Source organism: Cyprinodon tularosa, unplaced genomic scaffold (genome assembly GCF_016077235.1).
Source record: "Cyprinodon tularosa strain WSP-4 unplaced genomic scaffold, ASM1607723v1 ctg465, whole genome shotgun sequence".
Lineage (NCBI taxonomy): Eukaryota > Metazoa > Chordata > Actinopteri > Cyprinodontiformes > Cyprinodontidae > Cyprinodon > Cyprinodon tularosa.
Window position 1 is genome coordinate 519,133 of NW_024039191.1, and position 17,256 is coordinate 536,388.

At 39.1% G+C, this 17,256-nt stretch overlaps 1 long non-coding RNA gene across 3 annotated transcripts; it reads left to right on the forward strand.

Annotated features, from left to right (window-relative positions):
- The first annotated feature begins 2,196 nt into the window (after positions 1-2,196).
- Positions 2,197-8,068, forward strand: LOC119793970. Of its 3 annotated transcripts, none has more exons than XR_005282162.1 (4): positions 2,278-2,293; positions 2,367-2,575; positions 2,724-2,775; positions 7,500-8,068. It is a non-coding gene; the product is annotated as an uncharacterized LOC119793970 (long non-coding RNA). The 3 variants fall into 3 exon arrangements; XR_005282161.1 differs by lacking the exon at positions 2,278-2,293 and adding an exon at positions 2,300-2,318; XR_005282160.1 differs by having other exon boundaries at positions 2,197-2,575.
- Positions 8,069-17,256: the final 9,188 nt, after the last annotated feature.

Here is a 17,256-nt window from a genome sequence, read left to right on the forward strand (position 1 = left end):
CTTTTATGGGCTCTCTGCATCATCAATGACTATCTGGATGGTTTAGGATGATGCAAAATGTTAGATCCCCCCTCCTCTTTTACACCTCATTTGTAAGCAGCACTTTTAAGGCTGTCTTTGTGCACTTTAAAAAAAAACAGAAAAAAAAATTTGCATTTAGGAACCAACCAAACAGTAACAGATTATTGCACCCGAGCAGCTGCAGCTCCTCCAAAGTTAACACGAGCAAAATTGCTGCACAAGATAGGTATTGGATTTAAAGTCTTTGTAGGAAATGTTCAGAACCATGTGCCCCTTCGTTTCACCTGTTTATGATGTAAAACTCTGTTTATTCATGGCAGCAGATTCAAATACATTAAAGTTTGTGGTTGGAATGCTGGAAAACTGGAAAAATTGTGAACGCTTCAGCAAGGCACTGTACATGCGTGTTTGTTTCCTTCCTCATATATGTTATAAACTACATTAACCATAAGGATGATAATAATACTTAAAAAGGTGCATCTGCTTCTGGAAGTGAGCTGAAAGAACAAAACTGCTCCTTGGTCAGTTATCCTCACAGTTATATTTGTGGTGTGTTTCCATATGACATTCTGAAAAAGGAAAAATAAGGAAAAAGTATAAAAAAAAAAAAAAAAAAGAGTAAAAGGTGAATGTAACTGTCACTGGAAGGCATGCCTCGCTTTCAGTCGTTGTTTTTCTTCTGTTTATACAGTGTATGTACTATTTATGATCATGACTTTTAGATGTACAGTAGGTGAAAAAGAACCTGTTATAATAAAAGGATATATTATCCTTATTACCGATTTATTCATCACAGCAACTTTCCCCCCCTACAGGCCATGCATGGTTCTGTTTTATTTGTTTGTCGCAGGGAAACGGTGAAAGAAAGAAGTGCAAAAATAGTGGACTTAGTTAAGTATGTATAAGGTGCAATTTGTGTTATTCTTTTTTTAATTATCTAAAACATCTCTACGGTTGTAAGGGGGAAAAAATAACTTTATGGGGAGAAATTTTCATCTGCTTATTATATTAAAAATACAAATGCAGCCAATGAAAAGTGAGATGAGTGATGTTTTGTTTGTGAATTGCTTTGGTCGGCATGAAATGAACGCTTGCTGTTAAAGGAGTCTATTGTTAGCTCGGACATTAGCAGCATCGATGCCTGGATCAGCTTCTTACAGCTTTTATTCAATTAATAATGCCTGGAGTAGCAGTAAGCACTGCAATAGGACTCTTAATCAATCAACAATTACATTTGCAATTAGTTGCATGAGTTAATCACAGATTTTTAGAAACATTTTAAATTTACCCTAACCAAATATTTTTGGTGTTTTTAAATAACCGTTTGATCCCTGAGCTGTATGCATCTCCACACTCAACTATGATGGCACTGGGTTTTAAAGGAAAAAAACTTGTTTTTTTTCTTTTAAAGGAAAAATAACTAATCAAATTCCATTTATAAAGAGTCAGCAGTGATGTGATCTTAAGAGCTTGTTTCACAGATCTGTTAGGATGTAAAAATACAAACTTATTGAGTAAATTCATGATAATGCATTAATGTTTATTTTTTAGTCAGCTAGGAAGTCCCTTTAGATTTGTAGAAATCTGTTAGCATCTTGCCACATGGGGAGATAATCAACTGTTCAATCATGAAAGGAAACAGAACAAAAATATCAGAATATAAAAAATAAAAAAAATGAATAATATCAAGTAAAACTGGTGGTAATGTACCAAATCTTACAATAATGTGGAATCTACACAGAGAATGGAAAGATTTCTGAAACTACCTGCTGTAATTTAATCCCAAAACTATCATGTTTAATATGGGTATATATTATTGATATGAAATATGTGATTAATGCTTAGTTCAAACTCCTGAGCTAAAACCTAACTGCAGTCAATAAAATCTGTTACAAAATGAGGTTGTTAATGTTGGGAGGGTTGCACTCTATGACTGATAGCTAATCTGGATTAATATTGTATAATTTAATGTTTCATACTCTCCGAGTAACAAACATTTATGTATTTTATTAAACTTTTTTGTTTTATATGCATCTATTTATATTATAAATAATTTTTTAACTTGACATGTCATTAATTAACGTGACTTAGTTGCTCCTTCTTCCGGAAGTGAGCGGAACGGATCAGACAAGCGGGGTTTGTTGTGAATCGCGTGCCGCGTAAACTCCATATAAGGATTGTATTTCCGGTTGATGTCGAACGAATGTCGGTGAAGCTTCCCGCGAAGTGAGCTTTGTTGGGTCATTGAGCTTCGGTCGGTCTGCTGGGACAGGTGGGGGGCCACTGGAGCTGAAGGGGTGGGGGCCACTGGAGCTGAAGAGGTGGGGGCCACCGGAGCTGAAGAGGTGGGGGCCACCGGAGCTGAAGAGGTGGGGGCCACCGGAGCTCCGCGTGACGAAAACGATACAAACTTTAATTTGTTTCTCTTCGGCTAAAATGAAAGCGGCGCTCAGAGCCGCTCTGCTCCTAAATGACGTGAATAAGTGAGACTTTCTGCTCCAGCTGCTTCACATCTGTCTCACCGCTCAGCTGAGAAGGACCCACACCGGAGAAGGTGAGCTTTACTAATCCGTAGTTTAGTTAATCCGTAGTTACTTAAACTCATGTTTTTTTCTAGTATTATTTTTACCTTAACGCGGTTCACATTAGTTTAATGTTGCTGTTTGTTAAAATGGAGCTGAAATCCATTGATTATCTTCCAGATGGCTCGCAACAGAATAATCGTTTTCTTTGACCTGGAGACCACCGGATTAGGTAATCTAATCTAATCTAATCTACACATTCATCTCTAATCCTTTTGCTCAGAGGGAGAATTTAAGAAACGAATAAACTGAACTTATGATCAATGTTTTTATTTTTCTGATGTGACTTTAAAAACGGTACAAAACCCCTCTAAGTAATAAAATACAACATAGTTACAAATGTTTAGTAAGTAACTTTATACAAATGTGTTATTGATAATATGAAGAGTTTATTTAAAAATAAACTATTTTAGTTTGTTTATTTTGTTGATTCGTTTTGTTGTTTGTGTTAAAGTTATGAGAAAATAAAACAGGATCAAAGATAATACCTACAGCATTCACAAGTAGTACTTTATGTTTTGAAAGTTTTAGTGATTTTACTGCTTTAAAGTTTAGTATTTTTCTTTTCATTTTAGGTTTTTACAACTCTTGGTTGTTATCTTGTAAATTAATATTATATATCCCCTTTATATACCGGTGGTTTAAAGGGACTTCCTGTATTCTGCCAGTCTTCTGCTTTAAATAAAGGTTTTAATGCAATTCCAATAAATATTTTTATATAGAAGAACAAGATCAGAAGTATTTAGCTTCATACAAGGAACAAAATTACTCTTTCATAAATCAACTTTCCAAATTGGGATGATAGCCAGAACAAGTGCAGTTTTAGATAATAAACAACAATAAACAGTTTATAATATATATGACGTTTCTGATGATAAAACTGAATGCAAAGACCCCAAATAATCTTCTAGAAACGGAAGCGAAAGGAGACAAGAATACCAAAACTATTTCTGTATACTCTTTTATTAATCTCCTGTAGAGTGCCAGACATAAATAGGCTTTTAACATGATCGTTTAATGAATTATTGGAATCAATTCAAGACACCAAGTCTCATCGCATCTGCTGTATTGATAGTGATTTATGGGCCTCTGTCCCTGGAGGATAAAGTGTAGAGGTGTTTAAAGAGCTGGGAAGAAGCCTGGGCCCTTTTTATTGTGCTGTTGTGTAATATTCAGATGGCTTAATGAGTCCAGGTGGAGTCTGATAAAGCAGGAACAGGGTACAGTCAGTTTCTGTTTACTCTGATCACGCCCAGTTGGACGTTGGAATCCTCTGGATCTCCACCACAAAAAATCTGGTTGCTTGGGCAGAGTAGGGTGGAGCAAGAGGAAGAGTCAGAAGCCTCTCCGTTTTACACATACAGGCTGAGTCATGAGAAATAATCCTCACCAGGTCAAAGAGTACGTTCCTGCTTGCTGAGTAGGGACTCCTGTGAAATATGGTGGGAAGACGAACCGTTTCCACAAGCAGCTGCTAACCAAAACAATCTTTATAGACATCCCAGTGTAACAGGATCCAGGGGCTTTGTGAGTCACCCACATGTGAGTGCTTTGTTTATGATTAGCATATTAGCAGGGAGTCTGAAGAGCTTCCTAAAACAGCCTCTTGTTCCTGATGTTCTTCCACAGACTGACTCAGTGGGGTCAGCTGATCCATGTTTTGACACAATGGCGGGTTCAGAGAGGCGTACTGCCTTTGAGCAACAGCCAGGATGAAACCAGGACTAGTTAGTAGTGTCTGTGTGTGTGTTGGGGAAGCATGACGCGGTGTGTGCTTTCAAAACCATCCCAACAGCACAGGCAGCATTTGGAGAACTAACTTTCCAGAATATATGTATATATATATATATATATATATATATATATATATATATATATATATATATATATATATATATATATACTTTCAAAAAAATTACAAATTATTCCGTTGATAGGAATAGGAGATCTATCATCTGCTTCTCTTTTATCCAAAATAATTGTAGATGTTTGGAGGAAACTCCATCCAATAGCAGGCAGTATACTTGGGTGAGAATCACTGAGGGTTACGGTTAGTGCAGCCAGACTGGACAGGCTCTATGTCACCTTTTAATATAGGTTATCTGCAGCTGTTGGTTTTTCAGATCATCAATAACTTTTCATTCTTATTTAATGGTGCATTCCCAAAGATCTTCTTACTGGCTTTTTAATGTCAAACTGATTGATGACAAGACTTTGTGTCTGTCTTTCTCTGATTTCTGGAGATGCAGAAAATCAGGATTTGAAAATATAAGTCAATGGTGGGAGGTGGGGAAAACACAAATTAGAATATTTTGTCAGCAGTATACATCACACACAAAAGCAATAGAAATGGATCATTTTGAATTATTGAAGAAAGAAATGAGTTTATTAGAAGAGGGTATATTTAATGGGTTCGATTATAATGATAATAATGCAAATTGGGAGAATAAGAGGGCATCTTTAGGTAGGTTTTTGTATGAAAAAGCTAAAGGTGCTCTAATTAAATCAAGAATCCTATCTATTAAAGACATAGATGCACCCACTTGTTTCTTTAAGTTTTAAGTCGGAGAAAACCTAGCCGGATGATGCACCCCAGGAACTCCAATGGAGCTGTGACCTTTGACCCCTCAGAGATGAGGAAGGTGGCCATAGACTTCTACAGCAGCCTTTTCAGTGCTGATGATTGTGACTGATTGTTTGGATGAGATGCTGTAAGGATTCCCTCGCTTAGGAGAAGCATCTTCGGCCTCACTGGAGTCTGTCATTAATTTCAAAGAACTGTCTGCAGCGGTTAATCAGCTCAGCTGTGGTCAGTCTCCAGGCGCTGATTAACTTTTTTGTATTTACTTGGAAAAGATTTAATGGATGTTTTTCATGGATGTTTGGACTCTGGGACATTACCAACAAGCTGCAGCAGCCAGCAGGGCAGTCCTGACTTTGCTACCAAAGAAAGAACTGAAACAGAACTGGCCGCCTGTTTCATTACTCTGCACAGAAATAAAATTCTGGCAAAAGTTTTGGCGAATCGACTTAAAGCATGAATGGAGACAATCATACACGTCAGTCAGAAATACTGGGTCCCTGAAAGGACAATAATGGATCATTTGTTTTTGCTTAGAGACATTGTTGATTATCTCAATTACAGGAACTTGATGTTGGTTTGTTTTCTCTAGAGCAAGAAAAGGCCTTTGATCGAGTTGATCATAATAATTTGTTTAAAACACTTAAAGCGTTTGGTTTTGGAGAAAAAAATAATTTCATGGATAGAATTGATATATTTAAGAGCTACAGTACTGTTAAAGGTAGGAGGGGGGCTTAGCAGACCAGTATCTGTTCAGAGAGGAATCAGGCGGGGATGTCCTCTATCTGGGAGGCTGTATGCTTTAGCTATTGAGCCTCTCTTGTATAAACTCAGGCAGAGTCTTTAGGGTTAAACCTGACAGACAACACAAACAATATAATTAGTTTGTCGGCATATGCTGATGACATTACAGTTATATATATGCTGTCAAAACAATATTCAGCTTCTTGAGCAGAAATTAAAATTATACAAACAAGCTTCTTCTGCTAAGGTCAACTGGTCAAAATGGGAGGGACTTTTATTGGGACAGTGGAGCAATAAAGAGCAGCCAACCCTACCAGCCACGCTGCAGTGGAGCACACAAGAAATAAAGGTCTAAGGAGTGTTTCTGGCAAATCACAACTTTCTGGTTAAAAACTGGGAGGGTCTAGCTGGAAAGAAATAGTGCCAGAGTGTCTAGATGGAAATGGGACCAGCCCCAGTTGTCCTACAGGGGGAGAACTTTGGTTTCCAACAATATGGTTGCATCTATGCTCTAGCACCATGCCACGGTTCTAGTTCCTCCAGACAAAGTCATTAAAGAGATACAGAAGAGACTGGTGGATTTTTTCTGGGATGGATTCAATTGGCAGTGCTGTTTGTACCTGTGTTAGAAGGGGTCAGGGGCTGATTGACCTTAGGAGTCGCATAACCGCGTTTCAGCTTTAATTCAGTTTATTTACATAGCGCCAATTCACAGCACACATCATCTGAAGGCACTTCATCCAGTTAAATTGATTCAGTTTTCTATCTAAGGAAAACCAGTTGATTGCATCGACTGATTGACTCAAATACAATCCCTCACACTAAGCATGCTTGTAGCGACAGTGGAGAGGAAAAAGTCCCTTTTAACAGGAAGGAACCTCCAGCAGAACCAGGCTCAGTGTGAGCGGCCATCTGCTGAGGCCGACTGGGGTTCAGACAGCACAACGTTTCCTTTACTCAGCGCAGAAAACCTGGACTGAAAGCACCTGTTTCTCTTGAAGCTGGATGGTTTGGATGCAACACAGACTTCCAGTTTTTACCAGTTTTTACGAACAGATATGTGGCACGTATTGATCACAGATCAGGGAGTCAGACCAATCAGGCTGAGGAAACGCTACATTTTCTGTTTGGTCAGGCAAAGATGCCTGTTTGGTCAGGCATTTGGCTCAGCAGGAGAAATAAAATGAAGGGGGCAGGCTCAGCAGATGTTGAACTGATGTTCAGAGGCCTGCTGGCGGCACGTATTAGGACAGAGTTTTATATAACGGTGTCAGATCTGAATGAGTTTATGTCTGTTTGGGGAGGTGGAAATGTTTTATGTCATGTAAATAATAAAATACTTATTCTCAGTTTATGAGGGGGTGGACATGTCTTTTCTTTTCTTTTTTGGGTTGTTGTAAATGAGTATATGTATGAAATTTAATAGTGTTTGTTGTAATTGAAACATTGGACCACTAAATAGAGTCCATGGTATCTCTTTCTCTCTGTATATGTATATGTATATGTATATATATATATATATATATATATATATATATATATATATATATAAAACCTTTATCTTCCTTCAGATACTTCAGTGTGTGATATCATCCAAGTGGCCGCAGTTTGTGAGAAAAAGTTCTTCAACAACTACACTCTCCCTTGCTGCTCGCTGACCCCGAGCGCCATCCAGGTCACAGGCTTCACAGTAAATGATGACGGCCTGTTTCTGCGAGGGAACCCTGTGGAAACCATCCCTCTGCAGCAGCTCCTCACCTCATTCATCGCCTTTCTGCGCTCCTTCCGTCGCCCCGTGTTGCTAGCGGCCCACAATGCAAAGCGTTTCGATGCGCCTGTGCTCCTCAGAGTGCTGCGGAAGTGTTCCTTGTTTCAGGAGTTCCAGCAGGTGGTGTCAGGCTTCCTGGACACCTTCCTACTGAGCAAAAACCTTTACCCGTACCACGACCGATATTCTCAGGAGTGTTTAGTCGAATACTTTGTTGGGAAGCCCTACGATGCTCACAATGCTTTGGAAGATGCCAGGATGCTGCAGGAGCTGTTCAAAGCATGGGAACCGAATGATTCTGACATCAGGAGAACCACTTTTAGAACCAGTTTTAATTTTTGAGAAAAAAAGGGTAAAAAATTAACCATGTCAAATAAGTTCAGTTCAGTTCAGTTTATTTATATAGCGCCAAATTCACAACACATGTCATCTCAAGGCACTTTACAGTTCAACCAGATCATACAGTCAAATTGATACAAAGTTTTCTATCTAAGGAAAACCAGTTGATTGCATTGACTCATTGACTCAAATACAATCCCCCACACTAAGCATGCTTGTAGCGACAGTGGAGAGGAAAAACTCCCTTTTAACAGGAAGAAACCTCCAGCAGAACCAGGCTCAGTGTGAGCGGCCATCTGCTGAGGCCGACTGGGGTTCAAGGAGACAGAAACAGAGATACAAAAAGCAGCTGTAAAAGGCGGCCCCGTCCAGGAAACACACAGCCAGGCAGACGAGCTCCAAGGCAGCTCCCATGCCAGAGGACGAAGAGAGCACATCCACTCAGTCACGGCCAGAGAAACAGGACCACACTGGAAAACAGGCCGATCTCCAACATCTATAAACAAGGGTGTTGATGGAAGCAGCACAGCTGATGTTTCTTTCCAGGATGACGTCACAGCCAAACAGGAACAGACGAGGCAAAGCTACTCTGAGGAAAAGCAGAGAGAGCAGAAGGTTAGAGATTGAACTAACAGATTCTGCAGAATAGGAGAACAGAGAGAGAATGAAGCAGAATGATGAAATGGGGGTCCCTATGTCCTCCAAAAGTCTAAGCCTATAGCAGCATAACTATAGAGATAGCTCAGGATAACCTGAGCCACCCTAACTATAAGCTTTATCAAAAAGGAAAGTTTTAAGCCTAGCCTTAAAAGTAGACAGGGTGTCTGCCTCACGGACTAAAACTGGTAGTTGGTTCCACAGGAGAGGAGCCTGATAACTAAAAGATCTGCCTCCCATTCTACTTTTAGAAATTCTAGGAACCACTAGTAAACCTGCAGATTGAGAGCGAAGTGCTCTGTTAGGAACATAAGGAACAATCAGATCTCTGATATAAGATGGTGCTTGGCCATTTAAGGCTTTATATGTGAGAAGGAGGATTTTAAATTCTATTCTTGATTTAACAGGAAGCCAATGAAGAGAAGCCAGGATAGGCGAGATATGATCTCTCTTTTTAATTTTCATCAGAACCCTGGCTGCAGCATTTTGGATCAGCTGAAGGCTTTTAACTACAGTTTGTGGACTTCCTGATAGTAAAGAATTACAATAGTCCAGCCTTGAAGTAACAAATGCATGGACTAGTTTCTCAGCATCACCCCTGGACAGGATATTTCTAATTTTTGCAATGTTCCTCAGATGAAAGAAGGAAATTCTAGAAACCTCTTTGATATGGGATTTAAATGACAGGTCCTGATCAAAAATAACACCAAGATTTTTTACTTTATTATCTGAAATCAGTTTAATCCCATCCAAATGAAGTGACTGGCTAATCAGTTTCTTTTTCAGAGACTCTGGTCCAAAGACTATAACTTCTGTTTTATCTGCATTCAGAAGCAGAAAGTTAAGAGTCATCCAGGTTTTTATGTCTTCAAGACATGCCTGTAATCTATGTAATGGGTTAGCTTCATCTGGATTTATAGACAGATATAGCTGGGTATCATCAGCATAACAGTGGAAATTAATCCCATGCTGTCTAATAATTCTACCAATTGGGAGCATGTATAAAGTAAAGAGAATTGGTCCTAGCACTGATCCCTGTGGTACTCCACAGGTAACCTTTGAGCGTGTTGAAGATCTATCATTAACATGAACAAACTGAATTCGATCAGATAGATAAGATTTAAACCAGTCTAGTGCTGTTCCTTTAATTCCAACAAAATATTCAAGTCTTTCTAAAAGAATATTATGGTCAACTGTATCAAATGCAGCACTAAGATCCAACAGGACGAGCACAGATACAAGTCCATTATCTGAGGCCATGAGAATATCATTAGTGACTTTCACCAGAGCTGTTTCAGTGCTATGATGAGCTCTAAAGCCAGACTGAAACTCTTCAAAAAGTTCATTATGGTGTAAGTGATCGCAAACTTGTTTGGCAACTACTTTCTCAAGAATTTTGGATAAGAAAGGAAGATTGGATATAGGTCTATAATTGACCAAGTCATCTGGGTCAAGAGACGGTTTCTTAAGCAGAGGTTTAATTACAGCAACCTTAAAAGCTTTAGGTACATATCCCTGTAACAGAGATAGATTAATCACATCTAAAATGGAGGAGATCAAAGGGAATACCTCCTTAAATAACCTGGTTGGAACTGGATCCAACATACAAGTTGAAGGCTTAGATGAAGACAATAATTTTGCTAATTCAGAGAGTTCAACTGGATCAAAGCAGTCTAAACCCGGTTCAGATTCCATGACTACCTCAGGTACAATCGCGGATAGAGGAGTGCTTATGATCTTATTTTTAATAAGATCAATCTTATTTATAAAGAATCCCATAAAATCATTGCTGCTAAGAGCAGGTGGAATGGACGGTTCAACAGAGCTATGGCTCTGGGTGAGTTTGGCAACTGTATTAAAAAGAAATCTAGGATTATTCTTATTCTCCTCTATTAATGAGGAGAAGTATGCTGCTCTTGCTTTACAAAGGGTCCTCTTATACAGCAGTAAACCATTTTTCCAGACTAGGAAGGACTCTCGCAGGCCTGTGGAGCGATATTTTCTCTCCAGTTTCCTAGCATTTTGCTTCAAAGTACGCAGCTCTGCATTAAACCAAGGAGCAAGCTTTCTATTTTTAACGGTTTTCATTTTCAAAGGAGCTGCGTTGTCTAAGGCAATACGCAGAGAACTAGCAACCCCATCAACAAAATCATCAACCTGTGAAGGGGAATAAGCTAAGCTTTTGCACTCTGCAGCACTGCTCAGTGACACAGAGGAGAGAGAAAGTGAAGCAGATTCTTTAAAATTTTTAACTGCACTATCTGATAAAGATCTACTAAAATTGAACCTTCTTTTGGGGGAGGAGAACTCTGTTAAAGTAATCCTGAAGGTTATTAGAAAGTGGTCAGAGAGGACAGGGTTGTGAGGAAATACTGTTATTTCTTCACATTCTATGCCGTATGTCAGCACAAGATCCAAAGTATGAAGATGAGAATGCGTGGGACTATTCACATTTTGAACAAAGCCAACAGTGTCTAAGATAGCATTAAAGGCTGCTCTTAAGCTATCGCCTTCAATGTCAGCATGGATGTTAAAATCTCCCACTATGATGACCCTGTCAGTATTTAATACCAAATCGGAAAGGAACTCTGAAAACTCATCTAAAAATTCAGAGTAAGGACCTGGTGGACGATACAAAGTTACAAAAAGAAGAGGTTTTCTTGCCTTGAAATTTGGATCAGGGAAATTTGGATCAGGGAAATAAGGAAGCCGTTAGAAAAAAATATATGTTTAAATGTTGTTTTTGATCATCATGCTTCCCTGAAAGAAAGTAAATATTAAAAAACAAGAAAATTAAACAATTGTTAACTTATTTCTTATGTTTATCATAGAATAATAAAGCATGATTATGGCCATCTGTTTAATTCATTTGCTGTTGAAGCTCTTGGGATTGTTCTTTACTGTTGTTTCTGTGAATTAAGGGATAGTTTCTTTGTATAAAACAATAAAGTTGAATTTACTGGACACATCTAAAGCTCCTTTTTGCACCCAGTCAAGTTAAACCTAAAAGGGCAACATTAATATACAGTTTTGACAAATATTTCAGAATTTCCTGCTCAATTGTTGAAAAAATATCTGCTTCTTTTATCGGATTTCTGACTCAGTTTAAACATCATGCTAAATAGAACCTGTTTAAATTCTTTGCTTTAAATCCTGACATGTTGGGGTTTGGTTGAAATTGTTTAGAACCTGTGAAGAACCAGATCACTTTGCTCTTATATAAATGTTTTATGTGTTCTACAGATGGTGTCTTCCCTTCACTAACCCTAAAAAAAAGAAAAATAAAGTTAACTGGTGTGATTACGTTGGAGGTTCTATTTACCTTTGTGTAGGGATGTCCCAAAACAACTTCTTCCTTTCCGATGCCCTATGTACCAACATTGCAGCTGTGAATATTCACCAATGTCAGTTTAAATGCTGCATACTTTTATTCAGTGGTTTTGAATGTCAAGTAATTTAAATCAAACAGGGAACAAAAATCAAGAACAAATGAAAATAGAACTGATTCATCTATTATGAACTGATGAGTAACATAAAGTTTAAGGTAGAAATGGTCATTAGAAGATGAGAAAGAGGTTTTCTATGGACATTAACCAAGCGTACGGCCACATTGCAGACATAGCTCCTACTGCTGTAGCATAGCCTCAGCTACTCTGTTAGCAGAAGATGCTGTGATCATGTTGGCCCTGAGTGTTTTATAGAAGCACCTCTAGTTTGAAAGGAAGGAGCAGAGTGCATCTGTCAGCTTATGGGAGAATTTGATGTAACCAATAATCATCAGTATCGGACCAGACATCCCTACAGCAGGGAATCTTAAAATGAACACAGCTAAGATTTAATGAGGCTTTTTCACCAAATGTCTTTCTAGAACATCCGTTCCCAAAAGTTTTGGCCTGTGACCCCAAAAATAAGGTGACAGACCGATGACCCCCTAAAAATAGATTCTTAGCTACAGTACTCTATATTTATTTATACATATACAGTAATTATGTTCTTTTTTTTGTGACATTTTATTTGATTCATCATTGAAAAAGTTTTATTACTTAATGAGACATTCAATTACTGAATTTTTAATTTTATAATTTAATTTTTTGATATTTAAAATGTATATGTTGTTAACCTTTTGGTGAACCCCTGTTTAGAAGACACCTGTTCTATTCAGTTTATTTATATAATGCTAATTATCAACACGTGTCATCTTAAGGCACATTACAGAGACAATTCAACCAGATCATACAGATTGGTTAGTTTTCTATTTAAGGAAAGACAGTTAATTGCATTAAGATATGCAAAAAAAAAGCAGAGATAAAAAAGGCAACTGTAAATCAGCTCCACAGGCGGCCCCGTCCGGGAAAAACAGCTCACATGTCAGAGCATGAAAGAGAGCACATCCAGTTGGTCAAAGTCAGAGAAACAAGACTACACTGAAAAACAGGCCAAGCTCCAACATCTGTAAAGAAAGGTGTTGATGGCAGCAGCACAGCTGATAACGTTAGAGATTGAACTAACAAATACTGCAGAATGGAAGAATAGAGACAGAAGGAAGCTGAATGATGAAATGGGGGTCCCTATGTCCTCCAGCAGTCTAAGCCTATAGCAGCATAACTATAGAGATAGATCAGGATAACCTGAACCAATCTATAAGCTTTATTAGAAAAAAATAAATAAATTGAGGGGTTGCCTCATTTATTATCACGTAATTTTCTTGCTGCAGCCAAGTTTCTGTAAGGCTTTAGTTCAGAAGGGACAGCTCAGGGCATGATACTGCCACCACCGTGTTTTATATTCATCTGGTGGTGCACACAGCTGCTGCTGTGGCAGACATGCCTTTTGAAATAAAGAAAAAATATTAACCATAAAACATTTATCAACAGGGATGTGGGAGGTTTTAGATTCTTTAGACCTGGATGTTTTCTTTGACAGACGATACTTCGACTCATTGCTTCAGTCGCAGACAACACAAGAATGCTGTCATTTGCAGAAAACAATTCCCTGCTATTTCTTTTGGGTGGATTTAAAATGGGACTGACTGGTTTAAGATGCCTGAAAGGAAACAGCTTGTTTAAAACTTAGAGTAAGCCACATGAAAGAAGCAATCCATCCCGCCACACTGACAATGATGGAGCAACGCGGCGACACAAATCTCCAACCATTTGGTCATGAAAATAAGTTTCCTTTTGTCCTAGCCACTTTGGGAAGACTGGAGGCAGAAGATTTGCATCCAAGATGTGCAACTAACACAATTTGCAACAATATTTGATTTTTTTTAAATATTACTGATTAAATTAGTTTAAATCCTGTACTTGTGGCATATGAAGCAACTGAAAGATTTACAATAATTTATAAATGATGAAACACCACTCTCTAGTGGTAACATTAGAACACTACGAGGTGCTTTGATTCATCCAGTTCAACTACAGTAATTTTCAGTGACTTCTAAGGTCAGACTGCAGCAACATGAACAGCCCCCCGCTGCTGCATTCTCTTCATTCTGTCATTCCTTAGGTTTATTTCTTACTAGCGTCTCCTAGTTTTTAGTTCCTGAGTTTCCTGTCGATTGGTTCTGGATTAGGGCTTCTTTAATTTTATTTCTTCATTAAATTTACCTAGAAATCATCTCTGCCTCTTCAACTCTGCATTTAGGTCCTTAACAAATATCCACTAAACATGACATTATGTGGAGAAAAGGGCTTTTGGTTAAACCAGGGGTCTTCAAAGTTTTCCAGGCCAAGGACCCCCAAACTGATGGGGAGATGGAGCGAGGACCCCCTAATTATATATATAGTATGAAATAGTGTTCTATCAAACTGGTCCTATAGGCATATATTTTAGCTATCTGCATTAATCATTGCCCCCACCATTAAATGGGAACAGATTAATTTACCTGCAAATCTTTAACTGTGTTTATTCCTCTGTTCATCAACAACAAACCCTGTGAATTTGGTTATATTTACTCTTTAAAAATGCCAAAATTAAAGGAGGGGAACCATCTATTTTGACCTGCCTGAAATAATCAGTTCCATCGGCGTCGCCAGACCCCATTTACTGGGGCACGTGCCCCAGTATAAATGAGCTGTGCCCCAGTATAAATCTCATTATTTGCAACAGTATTACATTTTTTTAATGCATCAATTTAGATAATTCCAACGGAAGGAGACGTATATTTCTACTCAAATGCGCAGCAAGTGTGTTGGTAATGCTACGTTCAGACCGGACGCTGCAAAAGCAGCAAAATCGCGTCTGCTGCTTCATTTTTGCTGCTTGTACCAGTTAGTTCTGACGCGCGGCTGAAGCAGCTTTGCTGCTCTGGCTGCGCGGTCCAAAAGTGTGTCTGACGCGCGTTGGGCGGAGCTTCACTATCCTTTCTCTGCCTTGCAGCTATATTTGCTGTGATCAGTGGGAATAAAGTAGTTTTAATATGTTTTTAAGTGAGAAAATACACCTGAAAACGTAATCAGTGCAGTCAGTTCATCCAGATTACAATCCTGCCTCCCAATATTATTTCTGTCGGAGCCGCTCAGACCCCCACATACCGGCGGTGCGCCGACAGAAGGAATCCATTCATCAGCAGCCTCTGGCCGGGTCGCCTACTCGCGGTTTACCGCGGCGGCTGGTAGGTGTTTTTCATCTAAATAATCCGATCTGCAGGCACCAGAATAATAAAAGCGAACATATTCTGCCGGCAGATGTATATATTTTAAGTTAATTATGCGTTAATAAACTGTTTAAGAGGAGTAATCAGAGCGGTCTGTGTCATCAGTGCTGTGTCTCTCTCCCAGCCAGCTCCCAGATCAGCTTCTCTGATTGGTTGACGCGGCGCATCGAGCAGCAAAAATTCAATTTTTCCATCTCGAGCAGCAACGCGTTTGCGGCGCGTCACGCGCGTCAGATGCTAAAACGCGCCCGACGCGCTGCTTCAGCTGCTCAGACGCGCTGCGCCTGCTGCTCAAAACGCGCCGCGGGACCTTTTGCTGCGCCTTGACGCGCGTCAACCATTGACTTTGCATGTAAACTCGCTGCTTCTGTCGCGCCAGCTGCCCCCGGTGTGAACGCAGCATAACTCCAAATTGAGGATGTATTAGCGCCCCCACGTCAGCGCATGTCACTGCATGAACTGCAGGTAAATTAACACGCTGCTCTCAACTGAGTTGGATGGGACACTGTGCGGCCACGACGCATTTTTAGTTCTGGTAACGTTTCTTACCTGTCAATTTTATTATTTTCCCAGTGAAACCACATGATTTATAGGCTACTAACGGAAAATTACTGCATTGGGTTGTAGATGGATATATGAGAGATGGAGGTAAGGTCCCGTAATGAATTAGTGATTTAAGCTAAGCAGTTACATTAGGGACGTTACAAGCAATATGATAGATATTTATATAATTATAAATTTACGTTTTTTTTATGTTTGCTGTAGAGAATGAGAATGCAGGTGCTGGAGTAGGAAAGGAAGGAGGAGGCGAGACTGACAGGCAAGAGACAGGTGAAGGAAAGGAGAGACAGGACCATGAAGGTGATGAGGGAGCAACAACCAGCGTCCACAAACAAGAAGGGGACATTAGTGACTTAGGGGGAAAGCATGATGGTCCTAAACAAGTGAAGTTGTCCCACCATCCCCAGCACAAATTTGGAGTAAAAAAAACGTTCATTTAATTCAAAATGGTTTGAGATTTTCCTGGTTAAAAAAGAAAGCCTTGTCATCAAGGATATGCAGTGTGTTTTCAATTTGCTTGATAACATCATATTCCCAACACTAACGCAGGTCATCCAGATCTCCCTCACAATCCCAGTCTACAGCTGGAGTTGTGAAAGGTCATTCAGTGTGTTGAGAAGGATCCACACTTGGCTGAGGTGCATAATGGGACAAGCTCCATCATCTTGCTATTTTATCAGTTGAAAAGGAAGAACTTTCTAAGCTGAGTCACAAGTGATTGACCACTTTGCAAAAATGATAAATAGGAGGTACACTTTAATACTCAAAAAATAAAAGGAAAACTTAGCTCAGGATGAGTTAAAATTTCCCCCGAACTAAAACTCTGTAACCTAGGAATTAATGATTACTTCAGAATGTGTATAAGGAAACTTTTTATTTGTCAAAGTTGTTGATGTCTTATTTTTTATAGCTGCAATGTTGAAAATGTTCATGTTTGTTAAAACAAATATGCTCTTATACTAATTAATATCTCAACTGGTAATTTTGGTAGGAATGTATCAGGGTTGGGCAGTGTGCTTGTCTGTATTTATGTATGGAAGGAGGGGCATATGCATCAGGGGGCCAGTGCCCCAGTAAAGCTTTGTGCCTAGCAACGCCCCTGATCAGTTCCCCCTTCATAAAATGGGAACACATTTATTTGCTTGCAAGTCTTTATCTGTATTTATTCCTCTCACCACCAACAAAAAACCATGTGCATTTACTCTTTATATTCCAAAAAAAAAGGGGAACCATCTATTTTGACCTGCCTGAAATAATCAGTACCGCCCTCCATAAAATGAGTTAGTTTGAAGTTGGATATTGGGTGTTCAAGCTCTGCGGAGTCAGCGGGATCTAGCAAATGCTTGAT